At 52.8% G+C, this 12743-nt stretch overlaps 1 protein-coding gene across 2 annotated transcripts in view; it reads left to right on the forward strand.

Moving 5' to 3' along the window:
- Nucleotides 1–2217: 2217 nt before the first annotated feature.
- The window catches only part of B3GAT1 (beta-1,3-glucuronyltransferase 1), a 69616-nt gene continuing 59090 nt past the window's right edge, over nucleotides 2218–12743 (forward strand). For both annotated transcript variants that reach the window (XM_089773251.1, XM_089773252.1), the window contains exon 1: nucleotides 2218–2448. The gene's annotated coding sequence lies outside the window, so the exon portion shown is untranslated. The remainder of the gene's footprint in view (nucleotides 2449–12743) is intronic.

The raw sequence follows: 12743 nt of genomic DNA on the forward strand, positions 1-12743 counted from the left end.
AGGCAGGAGAAGAAAGGGGAAGGCACCAAGGGCAGGGTGGAGGAGACGCAAATACTGGGGGTCAAGAGGAGACAATGAGGGGAAAGGGCACAGGGGAGGGGCAATGGGGGCAAGAGGAAGGACGGGGAAAGGGGAGGAGTGGTGCCAGGAGAAGAGAGGCTGAAAGGAGGGGTGGGCATGAGGAAGGTGGGGGATGGAGCAAGTCACGTGTGAGAACTGGGGCAGAGTGTGGTGGGGGAGTGGAGGAGAGGGACGGGCACCAGAGTGCAGATGAGAGAGGCAGGGCAGGTGGGGAGAGGGAGATGTTAAGAGGGAGGCTAGAGGAGGGGTGGGCACAGGGGGAAGGGAAGAGGTCAGAGAGGATGGGGAGGTGTGGCGAGTCCCAGAAGGGCTGGAGCCAGGCCAGCAGAGGAGGGGCAGCAGGCACCAGGGGAGCAGATAGGATGAGAGGAGGATGGGAGACAGGGCAGCAGAGGGGAAAAGGGAGGGTTTATATCTTTGGTGCCACCAATCCACACAAGTGCACAGGATCTCAATGTTGGTGCACAAGACAAAACTCACTCTGCTCATGAATGGAAAATCTTAGCGGGGACACTGGCTCCCACGTGAATTACTAGTGTCCCAGTAACTCCAGGGCAGCTTCTGCTGGTGCACGTGACACCCAGGGTATCTAATTCTCCCCATTACTGAAAGACAGTGCGGTCTCATGTGTAGGGCACTCAGCTGGGCATCACGCCACTTGCCTTCCTTTCGCATCTCTGCCCCAAGGACCCGCTTTTCGAGGGTTAGTCCGTCTGCTTCTTTCCCCTCCCACGCAACAGGCCTAAGCTGTATGGAACAGTGACTGTCTCTTTCTATGTGTCTGTGCAGCAGGCAGCACAAGGGGGCCTGCTGGTGCTACTATTACAACCGCAAGTATATTGTGAATTTCCTTTGCCTGATGGTTTTTATGGACACCATGGTGGGTCAGTGAATATATTTGATTGGGCCAACTTCTGTTGATGACAGTCAAGCTTTCAAGCTACTCCGAGCTCTTCTTTGGCTCTTAGAAAGATATTCCGTGTCTCTTCCCTCCCTCTATGATCCGTGCCTTTTCCTTAATGCTCTTCCCCTCCCCCGATGTCTGGCGCAGCGCTCGGACGCTGTCCTGTCCCGGAGGTGCTTGCTACCCCTGACGCATGGCGAGAAGATAGAGGTGGGCTTTCCAGAGAGAAAAACTAGGCCCCTGCTGGTAGTGCTGCTGGCAGGCTGCCCCCTGAAGTCTTGTCTCCATGACGCCAGTGAGGGCACTGAATCTGGTGGCCTGCTGGTTTATGGGTGAAGAGAGAAGTTCCCTGCCTGCCCACTGGGTCCGGTGCGCCCCCAAGCTGCCCCTGCGAGCTGGCCGGAATCAATGGCTCTTTCTGTGCATAAGTGGCTTGTATCTACATTGCCACATGGTGCTGCTCTCTGTTCTCCTGGGCAAAACATGGTCCCTCCGTTCCCTACCCAGGCCCTGTGCCTCCAGCTGCAGAACCGCCTCTCCCGCACTTCTGCCCTGTGCTCCTCTTTTGCAAAGTTATACTTCAGCTCCACCTTCTGGCTTCCGGGCCCCATGTGCGGAGGGGTGCGTCCCAGGAAGAGCCGGGAGAGGGAGGACCGGGGTGGTGATGGACAGGGAGTCGGGGAGAAGATCCCGGCTGTGCCACCCAAGGCCTGCGAAGGCGCAGGCTGACCCAGCTTGGGAAGTTCGGGCCCGGCACCAGCAGCGAGGGGAAGAGGGTGGAGGAGGGGCGCCGAGAAGTTCTCATCCCAGGGGTGCTGAGAGCCATTGCGAACCCGGGGGGGGGGGGGGGTTGCTGCTGCAGCAGCTCCAGCTGGATCTGGCTCTGGACTGCGCTCCGGAGCCCCCACCTCGGGCTCCCAGCGGAGGGGTGGGGCCCAGATGCCGCCGCTGCTGCGGCCCCTCTGCCAGCGGCGCCCCCCCCCCCCCCCGCACCCCCAGTTCTCTCGGCATTGGGCGGCGCGCGGAGCAGGAGCCGCGTTCTCCCACCGCTGCCAACTCGGCGGCGCAGGCTGCGCCGGGGCGCGGGGACCCCATTCCTCCGGGGGCGGCCGCGGAGCACCCGGCTCTGCCCCCCGCCTAAGTGCAACAAATTGGTAGCGACCATCAGCCGTGCGGGCCCTCCTCTCGGAGGGGGAGGGGGCTGTCGGTGCCCCCCCCCCCCCCCCCCCCCCCCCCCCCCCAGCCGCGCTGCGGAGCCAGACCCGGGGAAGCGGAGCGCGCAGCAGCCGGAGGAGGGTCGCTCGGATCGCACCGCGGCCCAGACAAAGCCGGCGGCGGAGAGGAGCCGGGGGGGGGCACGCGCAGGGGACGAGCCGCTCTCAATCGCGCCTCTGTGCCCGAGGATTAAGGGATGAACGGGAGCCGCTTCCCCGCTCGCCATGGAGAGAGGCTGCCGGGATAAGGTAACTCCCCCGCCTGGCTGGGCACAGTCCCTTTGTGCGCCGCGGGCAGCGGGCGGGGGCGCAAACCCGGGGACCCTCCAGCCGCCCTCGGCTCGGGCACCGTGGGCGCAAGGCTGCGGGGGTGCAGCGGGGATCCGGAGTGCCGGGGGGCATATGCTGGGAAGCGGAGAAGCAGCCCCCGGCGTGGCCGGGCTGCGCCGCTTTTGGCGCACCCGCGGCGAGGTGTCTTGGAGAGCAGGGGGCGCAGCCCCTGTGCACGGGTCTGGCTGGGGCACTGGGAGCATCCTTTGCCGCTTTCCTTAATCCGGCTCCTCCTCTGAAATGCGGGGGAGGGGGGGATCCGGCATTCTTGCCGGCTCTGCTGGGAGCCAACTTGTGGACCGGCTGAAAGGAGAAGCGTTCAGAGCGCTCTGCCTTGGGGACCGGGCAGTGCTCGCCTCTGCCGAGGGCTCTGCGGGCCACCGTGTGTTTGGGGACCAGGGTGTGGGAGAAGGGAGCGCGCCTGGTGATGGATACGTAGAGCCGTCTTCTCCCTTTGGGCCCCTCTCGGTGGCTCCTTTTCCGGCTCCGTGCTGCTGGAAGGAGCATTTCATCTCAGGCAGCGCAGAAAGGGCAACTTGAACCAGCAGCGGGGATGGAGGGGGGGGCTCAATCCAGCCTTCCTAGGAGAAGCCTCCGAATGAGCATAGCATGCGTGGGTATGAAACCCGGCTGGACCAAAGCCCCAGAAAGCCACGGTTTGTCTAGGGGACCCCCAGCTCGATTTGCCGGCAGAGATTGTTGCAGCAACAAGGGGTATATGATGCCACCCCCAAATGCAGTTCGATGGGACTCCTGTTCACAGGAATTGATCCTGGGGGCCCAGCTCCCAGGGTGTGTAAGATTTCTGCAACTCCGAAGTGGTGTTGATTGCTGTAATTGTTTCAAGACAAACATAGGAGTTTAGTCCAACATCCCTTAGACTAGACTACCAGCATATTGTAGAAATCCAGAATCGCTTGTAGCTGTGCAGTGAGCATCACTAGCTTTTGTGTAAATGCAGTAGTGCTGTCTACATTTGAGGCTAGGATGTGACAAATGTACAGTGGTTAACCTTTGCTCACACAAGTAGGTTATTTTAAGTGACCGGGCCAATTCTTGCCTGCTTTGCCCTTGAAAGCAGTCTCTTTTACTCACTGGCATGGGTGAGGTGGGTAAGATTTGACTCTGGGGTCATATGCATAAAGATTACTTATGTGAGTAAGCATTGGCAGGGTTGGAAAAAATCCTGGGAGGAAAAAAGTTCTTGCACTTTCCATAGCAACCAGTTTTCAACAGGGATGAGTAAAAGCTACTGCCCAGTGGCTCTGGTTTATCCAAGCGCCAAGATCATTCTGCAAACAGATGCCACTTAGACCCACTGGAAGCTCCATTTTCACGGGGCAGTGCGGAAGCACAGAGAAAGGGGGGGGGTCTGGCAATGAAAAGGTTAAATGCTTTAGCTGTGCACATGAGACGATTATACCATAACGGTCTAGTCCTTGATATGGACCGAGGGCCCACAAAGCAGTCACTGGAGGGCCTGAGCTAGTGGGTAAAGGCAGTTGACCTGTCATTTTCTTTTCCTCTCTTACACTTCTCGACCCCTGATTATTGGTGTGTGAGCTAGAGTGTGTCTGTATATGCATGTGGGTAAATTCATACCAAGGCTGGTGACTCAGAGCACTTTTTTCACCCTCTGATTTTGCGTTACAAATCCCTCTAAAATTAGAAATGTATAACAAAACGATGTCGATGTCCTAACCTTCCAAGGTAGTGGTGTGAACTGGAGTCGTCAGCAACCCATCATCCATACCTTAATGAGAGCCGGCTTGCATAATACCAGACTATGGGGGCAAAGCCGACATGAGCTGCATCCACTCCCATGCCCATGTTTTGTCCGTGCATCCATTCCCTGCCATGTGCTGTGTCCAGCGAGCACTTATTGCCAGAAGGGGGATGGCAGAGCGTATTAGGACCTAAGAATAGCATTTCAAGGGCCTGACTGAAAGCTTGCAGAAGTCAATAGAAGGCTTGCAATTGATTTTTTTTGGGGGGGGGGGGTTCAGGCCCTGTGTATAGAGAAGCAGACTAGAAAGGAAGATGCCTTTAATTCATAATTAAAATAAAGGGAAGCCCCCATGAAGAAGAGAGCATGTAAACTGGTGGTCGTGCAGGAACATTTGGGGCAAGGGCAGCATTTCTCAGAACCTGGGTCCATTCTGACCTTAAAGTCTATGAGTCTATATGAGACCTCCCATGGTGTTGGTAAAGGTCCTCTCCCCTTTGGATTCTGCATGCTGGGGGGCTGGGAGGGTGAGTGTGACGTCACTTTGTGCTTATGTATTCCCAAGGCAAAAAAAACCCCATAAAAATAAAAAAGCAGCTCTCTCTGTTCGAGTTGGTCTTGCACCGTTCTTATGGAGTTGGTCTTGCACCGTTCCACTACCCATGCAAGTGCCCAATACCAAGATGGGAAGTGACATTCCTGTCCCCTAAAGCACATGTGTAGTAGCATTCCCAGCACTTGGCAGCATCTCCTACTTCTTATGCACTCCAGGCCTGATCCAGTGGTTTGGTTCTCAAACAACCCTCATTGCTGTATTACCAGGTAAGACTCCCACTGGCTACTGTGAGCTCTGGTTTAGTTGTCCAACCTTTTTTCCTTTGGCGGGACATCCTTGGTACTCTGCTTTGTCCTCCTGCCTCACACTCTGCCCCTCACACTCTGCCCCTATCTCAGTACTGTTCCCTGTCTTGTGTTTGTCCCAGAGAGCTTGCAGCCTCGGCTCCAAAGACAAAGAGCGCGTCTCGTGCACACTATGCAAAGGGCTGTTTATGGCGCAGTGCAAGCAAGGATTATTTGTGACAAATTGTAGCAATAACGGGGGAGAGCTGCTATTCCCATAATGACTGAGGCTCCTCCCTTGTGGGGAGAGGAGAGAAAATGTGTGAGAGAGAGATCAACAGGGGGTTTTCAGGCACATCTGAATTGTGGAGAGCTCACCCTTTAAACAGAGGGGATGGTTTTTAAGAGAAAATAGATTTTTCTCAGCTGTCCTGTGAATCCTCATTTTAATTGCACTAAAGCAGCAATAGGAAGTGGAAGGAGTTGGTGTTGAAGGGACACACTGGGGCAAGTATTGCATTCTGAGGAGCTCTTTTTTATTTGTTCTGTCTTCTGGACTTTTTGCAAGGCCCTTGCTCTCTGTAATTCCTGCCCCTACGCTGCCAGCTCCAGAGAAGTTGGACAAAAGCCAGTTTCTCTCCCAAAGCCTCCTTCAGTTGGTAGGTTAAAATTGGAGCGCAGAGAAGGTACAATATAAAGTTCACACTGTGTCGCTGTCCATTTGTCCTGTGGTGATGAATCAAGTCCCAGAGCCTGGCTGGATTCCAGGGTTTCTTTTCCTGTGGACTTGCCAGAAGTCTTTCCCTTCCTCTCCCCCCTTCCCTCCGTTCCCTTTTGGACACTTCATCCCTCTATCTGAGTCCCCTTCTTTGGGGGGAAAGGCCTCAAGGCATTCTCTCCACCCCTGCCCCTTCCTCCAGAGCTCTCCTTCACAGAGTACCAGGCATTTGCTTGGGGAGTCAGGAGGAGCTAAAGCTGCAGGAGCCTTGCATTTGAATGGGGGTATTTAATAACACAGAAAAAGCCAATTATCCAGGACAGGCAAGTGGCTGGTAAGTAGCCTGGTTATCTCATAACTGCAGGATCTTCCTGTCTGATGCTGGCTGCTATTGGAGACAGGCTACTGGGTGAGATGGGGCATAGGTCTGCTTTAGTCTGGCTGGGTTTGTGTTCCCGCAGGTGTGGGGAGGAAGGAGTATCTGCAGCAAGTGCAGAGAAAGCTAGATTCCCCAGCCATGCGAGAGCATCTGGCAGGGCTTCCCTCTAAAGCTGTGTGTCTGCTGGGAACAGTGTTCACTCTGAGCAGAAAGGTCAGCATAGGAGCTTCCTTGGGTCCCCTTTCCCGTTAGCGTGTGCTGTTTATCTTTGAACAGACTCTGAATGAGTTACTTGTCTTTGCTCCCCACTGTCTCCTAACTCCCACGCCTCAGCCTTCCAGAATATAAATCTGGGACAGCGAAGAGGGGGACGATCCTTGTCAAGGGAAGGCTGGAAATGAACATCCCAGAGCATCTATGTCCTAGGCCAATAGCAATTTTGCTTGAGCTAAAATTGGAGGGTGGGCCCTGTCATCTCCACACTCCGATCTGGCTATTTGCCCTCTCCCCATTGCAGTAGCATTACAGTGTTTTCCCATCGCTAATGACTACGTCCCTTAGGGGAGCTACACACCCTGAGGGTATTGAGGCTCAGAGAGACAGAACAACTTCCGCCAGGTGTCACAGGCACAGAGCTGGGACTGGAACCCAATCTCCCTGCCCCTCTGCCCCTCTGCGCGTTAACCACAAGAGCATCCTTGCTCTCCCCATTAATTCATGTGCAGTAACATTGTGCTTCACTCCCTCCTTTGGCAGGTTAATAATCATTCTGCGTCCTGGCCAACGCAGGATTATTCTCTATGCATCCTATCCGACCTACGTTTGAAATGAGCCAATCAAGGGGGATTTCAACCCTTCCCTAGGGGCGATTCTTCTGCCAGTTCCTAGACCTCACTTGTGAGAAATATTTTTCCAACAGTCAGCCTAAATCATATCCATTCCTTAACAGCAAACACGGCTTTGCACTGTGTACAGTCAGCGGTCTGTGGAATTTGCCTACTCACACAGAAGCAGCTGGGATTTTTAAAGGGGCTGGCTAATTTACAAGCTCTGATACAGGAGGCTGGATTCTAATCTCATGCTTCAGAGTGTCCTCAGAATAGGGCAATTCATTTCCTTGGATTGTACAGCCGGACAGAGGAAGGGGCATCTGAGAAGCATCAGGTATTGGCCGCTGCAGGAGGCAGGGTACCAGATGAGCTAGCCCAATGGTTTGATTTAGGCCAGCAAATCCTGCGAGCTCCTGGGATTCTTCTTCTTCCCAGTGAGGTTCTAGTGGGCTGTCCTCGTCCTATTCTTGACTGGGCCTACCCTGGCCATTGGGGCTCTAAACAAAGTTCTGTAATGAGGAATTCAGCAAAGACAGCTTCCCGTGGGCACATGAACCTGGGGCTCTGTGTTAGTCTGGTCCAGAGCTTGGGAGGGATCTGCTTATTCTCTGCTCTCCCTCCCCCAGTTTCTCCCCCTCCAGAGCAGGATGAGGCATTCCAAGGTTGGGAGCCCCAGAACCTTTGCAAGTCGACGTGCTTCACTGTGTCCATCACCCTCTCTGCAGTGCCTCCGTGCTTTCTGCACCCCTCGGGGGTAGGGGATAGACCTGTTCTCAGCCTAGAGTGACAGATAGCGGCTCTAAACTGCAGTAGCAGGACTCTGTGTGTGTGCACGCGCGTGCATGAGTGCAGCACGCTGCTTAGTGCCCAGTCTGGTGCATCCTTCATGCTCTAATACATTCACCAGGGTGTGAATCACACATGCACGATGGAGTTTCAATTAAATCCACAACAGCCCATTGCTGCCACCCAGATGAGCCTCTGTGCCAGTTAGTGAGGTGTCACTTCCTCTACTCCCTGGTCAGACAGGCCTGTGTATTGCTTCGAGAGTCTCTATATGCTGGGGTTAGTGGGGGAGTATCTTTCCTCCAATGGGGTTTAGCTTGCTGCGAAATGATTGCACGGAATTCCACAGGCACAGCCCTTCTCCTGAAGCTGTGCGCTCTCCCTGCACCCCTTCTAGAGAGCCTCAGGAATCGGGGCCCCCAGAGCCGGCTGTGTGAGAGCTGCCTTAGCCACTCACAGGGGCGAGGTTTTCCAATCCATTTTGAAAGGAAATGGAAGAAACATGAGATGGTGGAGGAAGCAATTACCTAGTGGCTCACAAAAGGCAGAGACAGGGCACCCGGATTCTATTGCCAGCTGTGTCACTGACTTACCATGTGATCTTGTGCACGTACCTTTTTATGTCTGCCTCAGTTTCCCCACATTTGAAATGATGATACACTCATAGGGGGATTAGGAGAATTAATTTAATGTCTGTAAATGATCTGAAAGCCTCAGCTGAAAGATGCTGTAGAAGGATGGAAAGAAAAAATGTAGAAAAATCCCTTCTATAACGTTTTACCTAATCTGAATGAAACCTGCAAGGAGGAGTAAGACCCTGGCAGGGATAAGACTGCTCCATCATCCTTTTGGTACATTCAGTATGTGGACAAGCTTTCCAGAAGCCATTAATATGGTGTCTTTTGAGCAGCATGGTTAATTTAATAATTCATTCAGTTGTCTATGGAAAATCAGCAATTCTGACAGGTTGTCATTAAATAGCTCTGATGTCTTTGGCCCATAACTTCAGCAAATTTAGTCTGTCTTGTTTGTTTCTTCCCTCCATTGGGAGAAATATAAGAATGGCACTAAATATTGGTCAGAGTTGCTCATCCAAATGTTTATATACAAGCAAACATAATCCCATGTGTGTTCACAAGCACATAGTGATATGTACCTCCCACACGAATCCATGCACATAAACATTTTGATGCATGTCTTTGCAACATGCATCCCCTCAGATAAATTCAGATGTGCACCATGTGGCATGTATATGTACTTGTCCATGTGTTCAACATGCATGCACACGCTGCAGTGCACCCCAGGATGTGTTTGCACGGGCACTTAATGCATATAGAGACTCACATGCGCATTGTAGCCTGCATGACTGGTCTGTGATCTGCAGCTCCCTAGCCAAGAAATGCAGACCTCGAATCTGTCCATCTCTTCTGCAGATGCGTCATCCTGCCTCGCTGCTAATGATGGGTTTCTAGACTCTTCACATTCCACCCCTGAGAAGGCTGGTGTTGGGAACCAGCATGTCTTTCAGCAATTTGCCAGCTGCTGCACCCCAGTCCCTTGCTCACACGCAGGCTAACACAGACTTCGTCAGCACTCGGTGAGGCAGTTTCAGCCTTCCCAAAGAGAAACAGGAGGTATTTAAGGTCCTCAATTGCTGTGGGGAAATAGGGCTCCATAGCTCTCTGGTCAGTGGTCCTTTTCTAGCGAGCTGGGGGTGGCAGAGTCTGCACTGTGCCCTGGAGATCCACTGAATGGCTAAGTAGCAGTTCTGCAGAAAAGGACCTGGGGATTACAGTGGATGAGAAGCTGGATATGAGTCAACAGGGCACCTTTGTAGCCAAGAGGGTTAATGGCATATTGGGCTGCATTAGGAGGAGCATTGCCAGCAGATCCAGAGAAGTGATTATTCCCCTTTATTCAGCTCTGGTGAGGCTACATTTGGATACTGTGTCCAGTTCTGGGCCCCCCACTACAGGAAGGATGTGGACGCATTGGAGAGGGTCCAGCAGAGGGCGACCAAAATGATTAGGGGGCTGGAGCACATGACCTATGAGGAGAGGCTGAGGGAGTTGGGTCTGTTTAGTCTGCAGAAGCGAAGAGTGAGGGGGGATTTGAGAGCAGCCTTCAACTTCCTGAAGGGAGGTTCAAAAGAGGATGGAGAGAGGCTGTTCACAGTAGTGATGGATGGCAGAACAAGGAGCAATGGTCTCAAGTTACAGTGGGGGAGGTCTAGGTTGAATATTAGGAAAAACTATTTCACTAGGAGGGTGGGGAAGCACTGGGAGGGGTTCCCTAGGGAGGGGGTGGAATCTCCATCCCTAGAGGTTTTTAAGTCTTGGCTTGACAGGGCCCTAGTTGGGATTGGTCCTGCCTTGGGCAGGGGGCTGGACTTGATGACTCGTGAGGTCTCTTCCAGCTCTATGGTTCTAAGATTCTATTCCAAGAGGGGAAGCTCCCAGTTCCAAAACCTGCTCTGAACATTTCCCCAGATGTCCCGTGCTCTGTAGCACAGGCCGTGGGGGACAGCTCATGGTAATGAGGGCGGCAATGAGGGTGGAAGTGGAGGGTGGAGAGGAAGCAGGTCAGAACTCGAAATCCACCTGCACATGGCAACTCAGTGAAAGAGCAAACGCAGTCTGCTTCTGGGTTCCAGAGCAAAGTTCTGGGTGGAAGGGCAGTTGTGATATTTGAGTGGAACCCCCCAGCCAGCAGGAGCTATGCTCAGCACACGCCGGCCATATGTGGTTATCCTTTTCCCGCGGGTACCGATCTCCACCAAAGGCAGGATTCAGGGGGGTTGGGGAAACAGTCAAATCCGCTTTGGTGTTTCATCATCATCGCCCTTCACGTCCACTGGCGTATAGGGCAGCACCAAAGGTCCTCCGCTTGTGTCTGTCTCTGGCCAGCTTCAGTCATACAGGCCACTGTCAGTGACTCTAGAAGGCCGTCACACACAGCTGAGAAGGATTCTTTGTTGCTGTTTCCATAACAAAAGCTTTTTCTAGGTCAGGGTTGTGAGCCCTTAGCCAAACCCCCAGTCCTGGTGTGCATGCTTAGTCTGGCTCCTCCCTCCTCCCCGACTTTCCGGCTTGTTTGAACCTACCAGGAGCACTACGCTCTTGCCAGCATAGCTCCTGGGATCATAAGAACACGCAAGCTGCCCCGCCCCGACAAGGGGCAGACTTTGGTGTTGGTTAGAAGACAAAGGAGAACCCTTCTTATAAACCCAGCTGGCTGAGACAGCCTGGCCGTTCACTCAGCCCTGGGACATTGGAAATCTCGGGGGAAATAAGTCTAGGTCTCAGACTGGAATAAAAGGCGAAATTGCAGAGCAGCTCCAGTTGACTAAAGCTGTTAGAGCCGGAGCCAGGGAATGGCTCTGCTAGCCTGTTGGTGTTGGGTTGCTCGTTCAATCCTCTGCGCAAGCAGGTCTGCTACTTGGCTGTGGGCAGTTCCTCTGTAGACGGGTGAGACTTGAGCTTTGGTAGATCAGCTCCTCAGCTGCTGTGCTTATGTTAAGAACAGCTGATAGGTTGATTCTCGGTAGGAAAGGGTTAACTGGCCATCGCTAACCCAGGCCAAGCTCTTATTCTAGTCTGCGATGATAATTGTTTTACTGTGGCGTATCAAGGTGCAGCTGAGAAGAGGGTGATAGGTGCTGTACATACACACAGTGCCTGCATCAACTAGCTTAAGTGTTCATAGACAAGACAGACAAAGGAAGCATCATTGGTGCCATTTTACAGATGGTTAACTGAGGCCTGGAGAGGAGGTGACTTTCCTGATAATGACACTGGAAATCTACGGCAAAGCTAGGAATTGGACCGGGTCTGCTGAGTCCCAATCAAGTGCTTTAACTCGTCCTTTCTCATGTGCACAGGAGGGTTTCTTATCGCTAAATGGAGCAGCTGTCCCTTTGGCATGACTTGAGGATGAGACCAGAGAAGGGAAAGTTAATTTCTAGGAATTTTCTCCTACTTACAGGGCATAATGTGGCAACAGCAAGCCAGGGCATTTTGGCTGCTGGGTTGATGGGAGCAGCATTGAGAAATGTTTAAAAGGCTGGGCACTCATCAGTTCCACCACCGGAATGCACTGCTTCAAATTTTAATTGAGAATAATCCCGCTTCAACCCTGGGCTGTTACAGGGCCCACGGGCAGAGTTCTCAAAAGTCCCACATAAAAATTCCCTGCTCTTGTTACCCCTTAAGCTCTGTCATCCGTTCTCTGAAATACCAGCAGCTGGTTCTCTATTCAATGGAGTATGGAAACTGGAGTTTAAAGTCCTGTCCTCAGCACCCGGCCCCTAAAGCCTTACATACAGAGCCGGGTTGCAATAATCCTTTACTGTCCTTAGGTGCCTTTCACCAGGCATTAATTTAGCCTCCCCAGGTGGATAATTACTATTATTATCCCCATTTTAAAGGTAGGACACTGAGGCATAGAGAGTGCCATGACTTGAGTGAGGAACAGAACCTCTCCTTCCCCCTGTCCCCTGCACCAACCATTTCATTACTGTACAATTGTATACTGATTTGCATAACTGTTACCCTTAGTTACATGAGTCTCACCCCCCTGGCCTGACCTCAGTCATTCTACAGGATGTTAGTTCTTAAGCATCTCTGCAAGCAGCCTAGTTTCTTCCTCTGCTCCCTGGACTGGTACCTGACAGAGAAGTGGGTTAGTTCAGGGAAGGAAAAAGCTTCACCCACCCTGTTTCATTCACCTTCTCTCAGCTTGGAAATGGCCAAAGGCAGGACTGAGAGGGTCTGGTCTGGATTTCATGAATGGATAGATGCAAAGAGCTAAGTAGGAATCTGGGGAGATTTGGATGCCTACTGCAGGATTTGTCTTACGCTCAGAGGGTTTACAACATTTGCAGCATTATGATAACATAAAACCAGCACAGTTCAGGGTCTAATCCAGCTTTCAGTA

Source organism: Pelodiscus sinensis, chromosome 25 (assembly GCF_052426305.1).
Source record: "Pelodiscus sinensis isolate ZL-2025 chromosome 25, ASM5242630v1, whole genome shotgun sequence".
Lineage (NCBI taxonomy): Eukaryota > Metazoa > Chordata > Testudines > Trionychidae > Pelodiscus > Pelodiscus sinensis.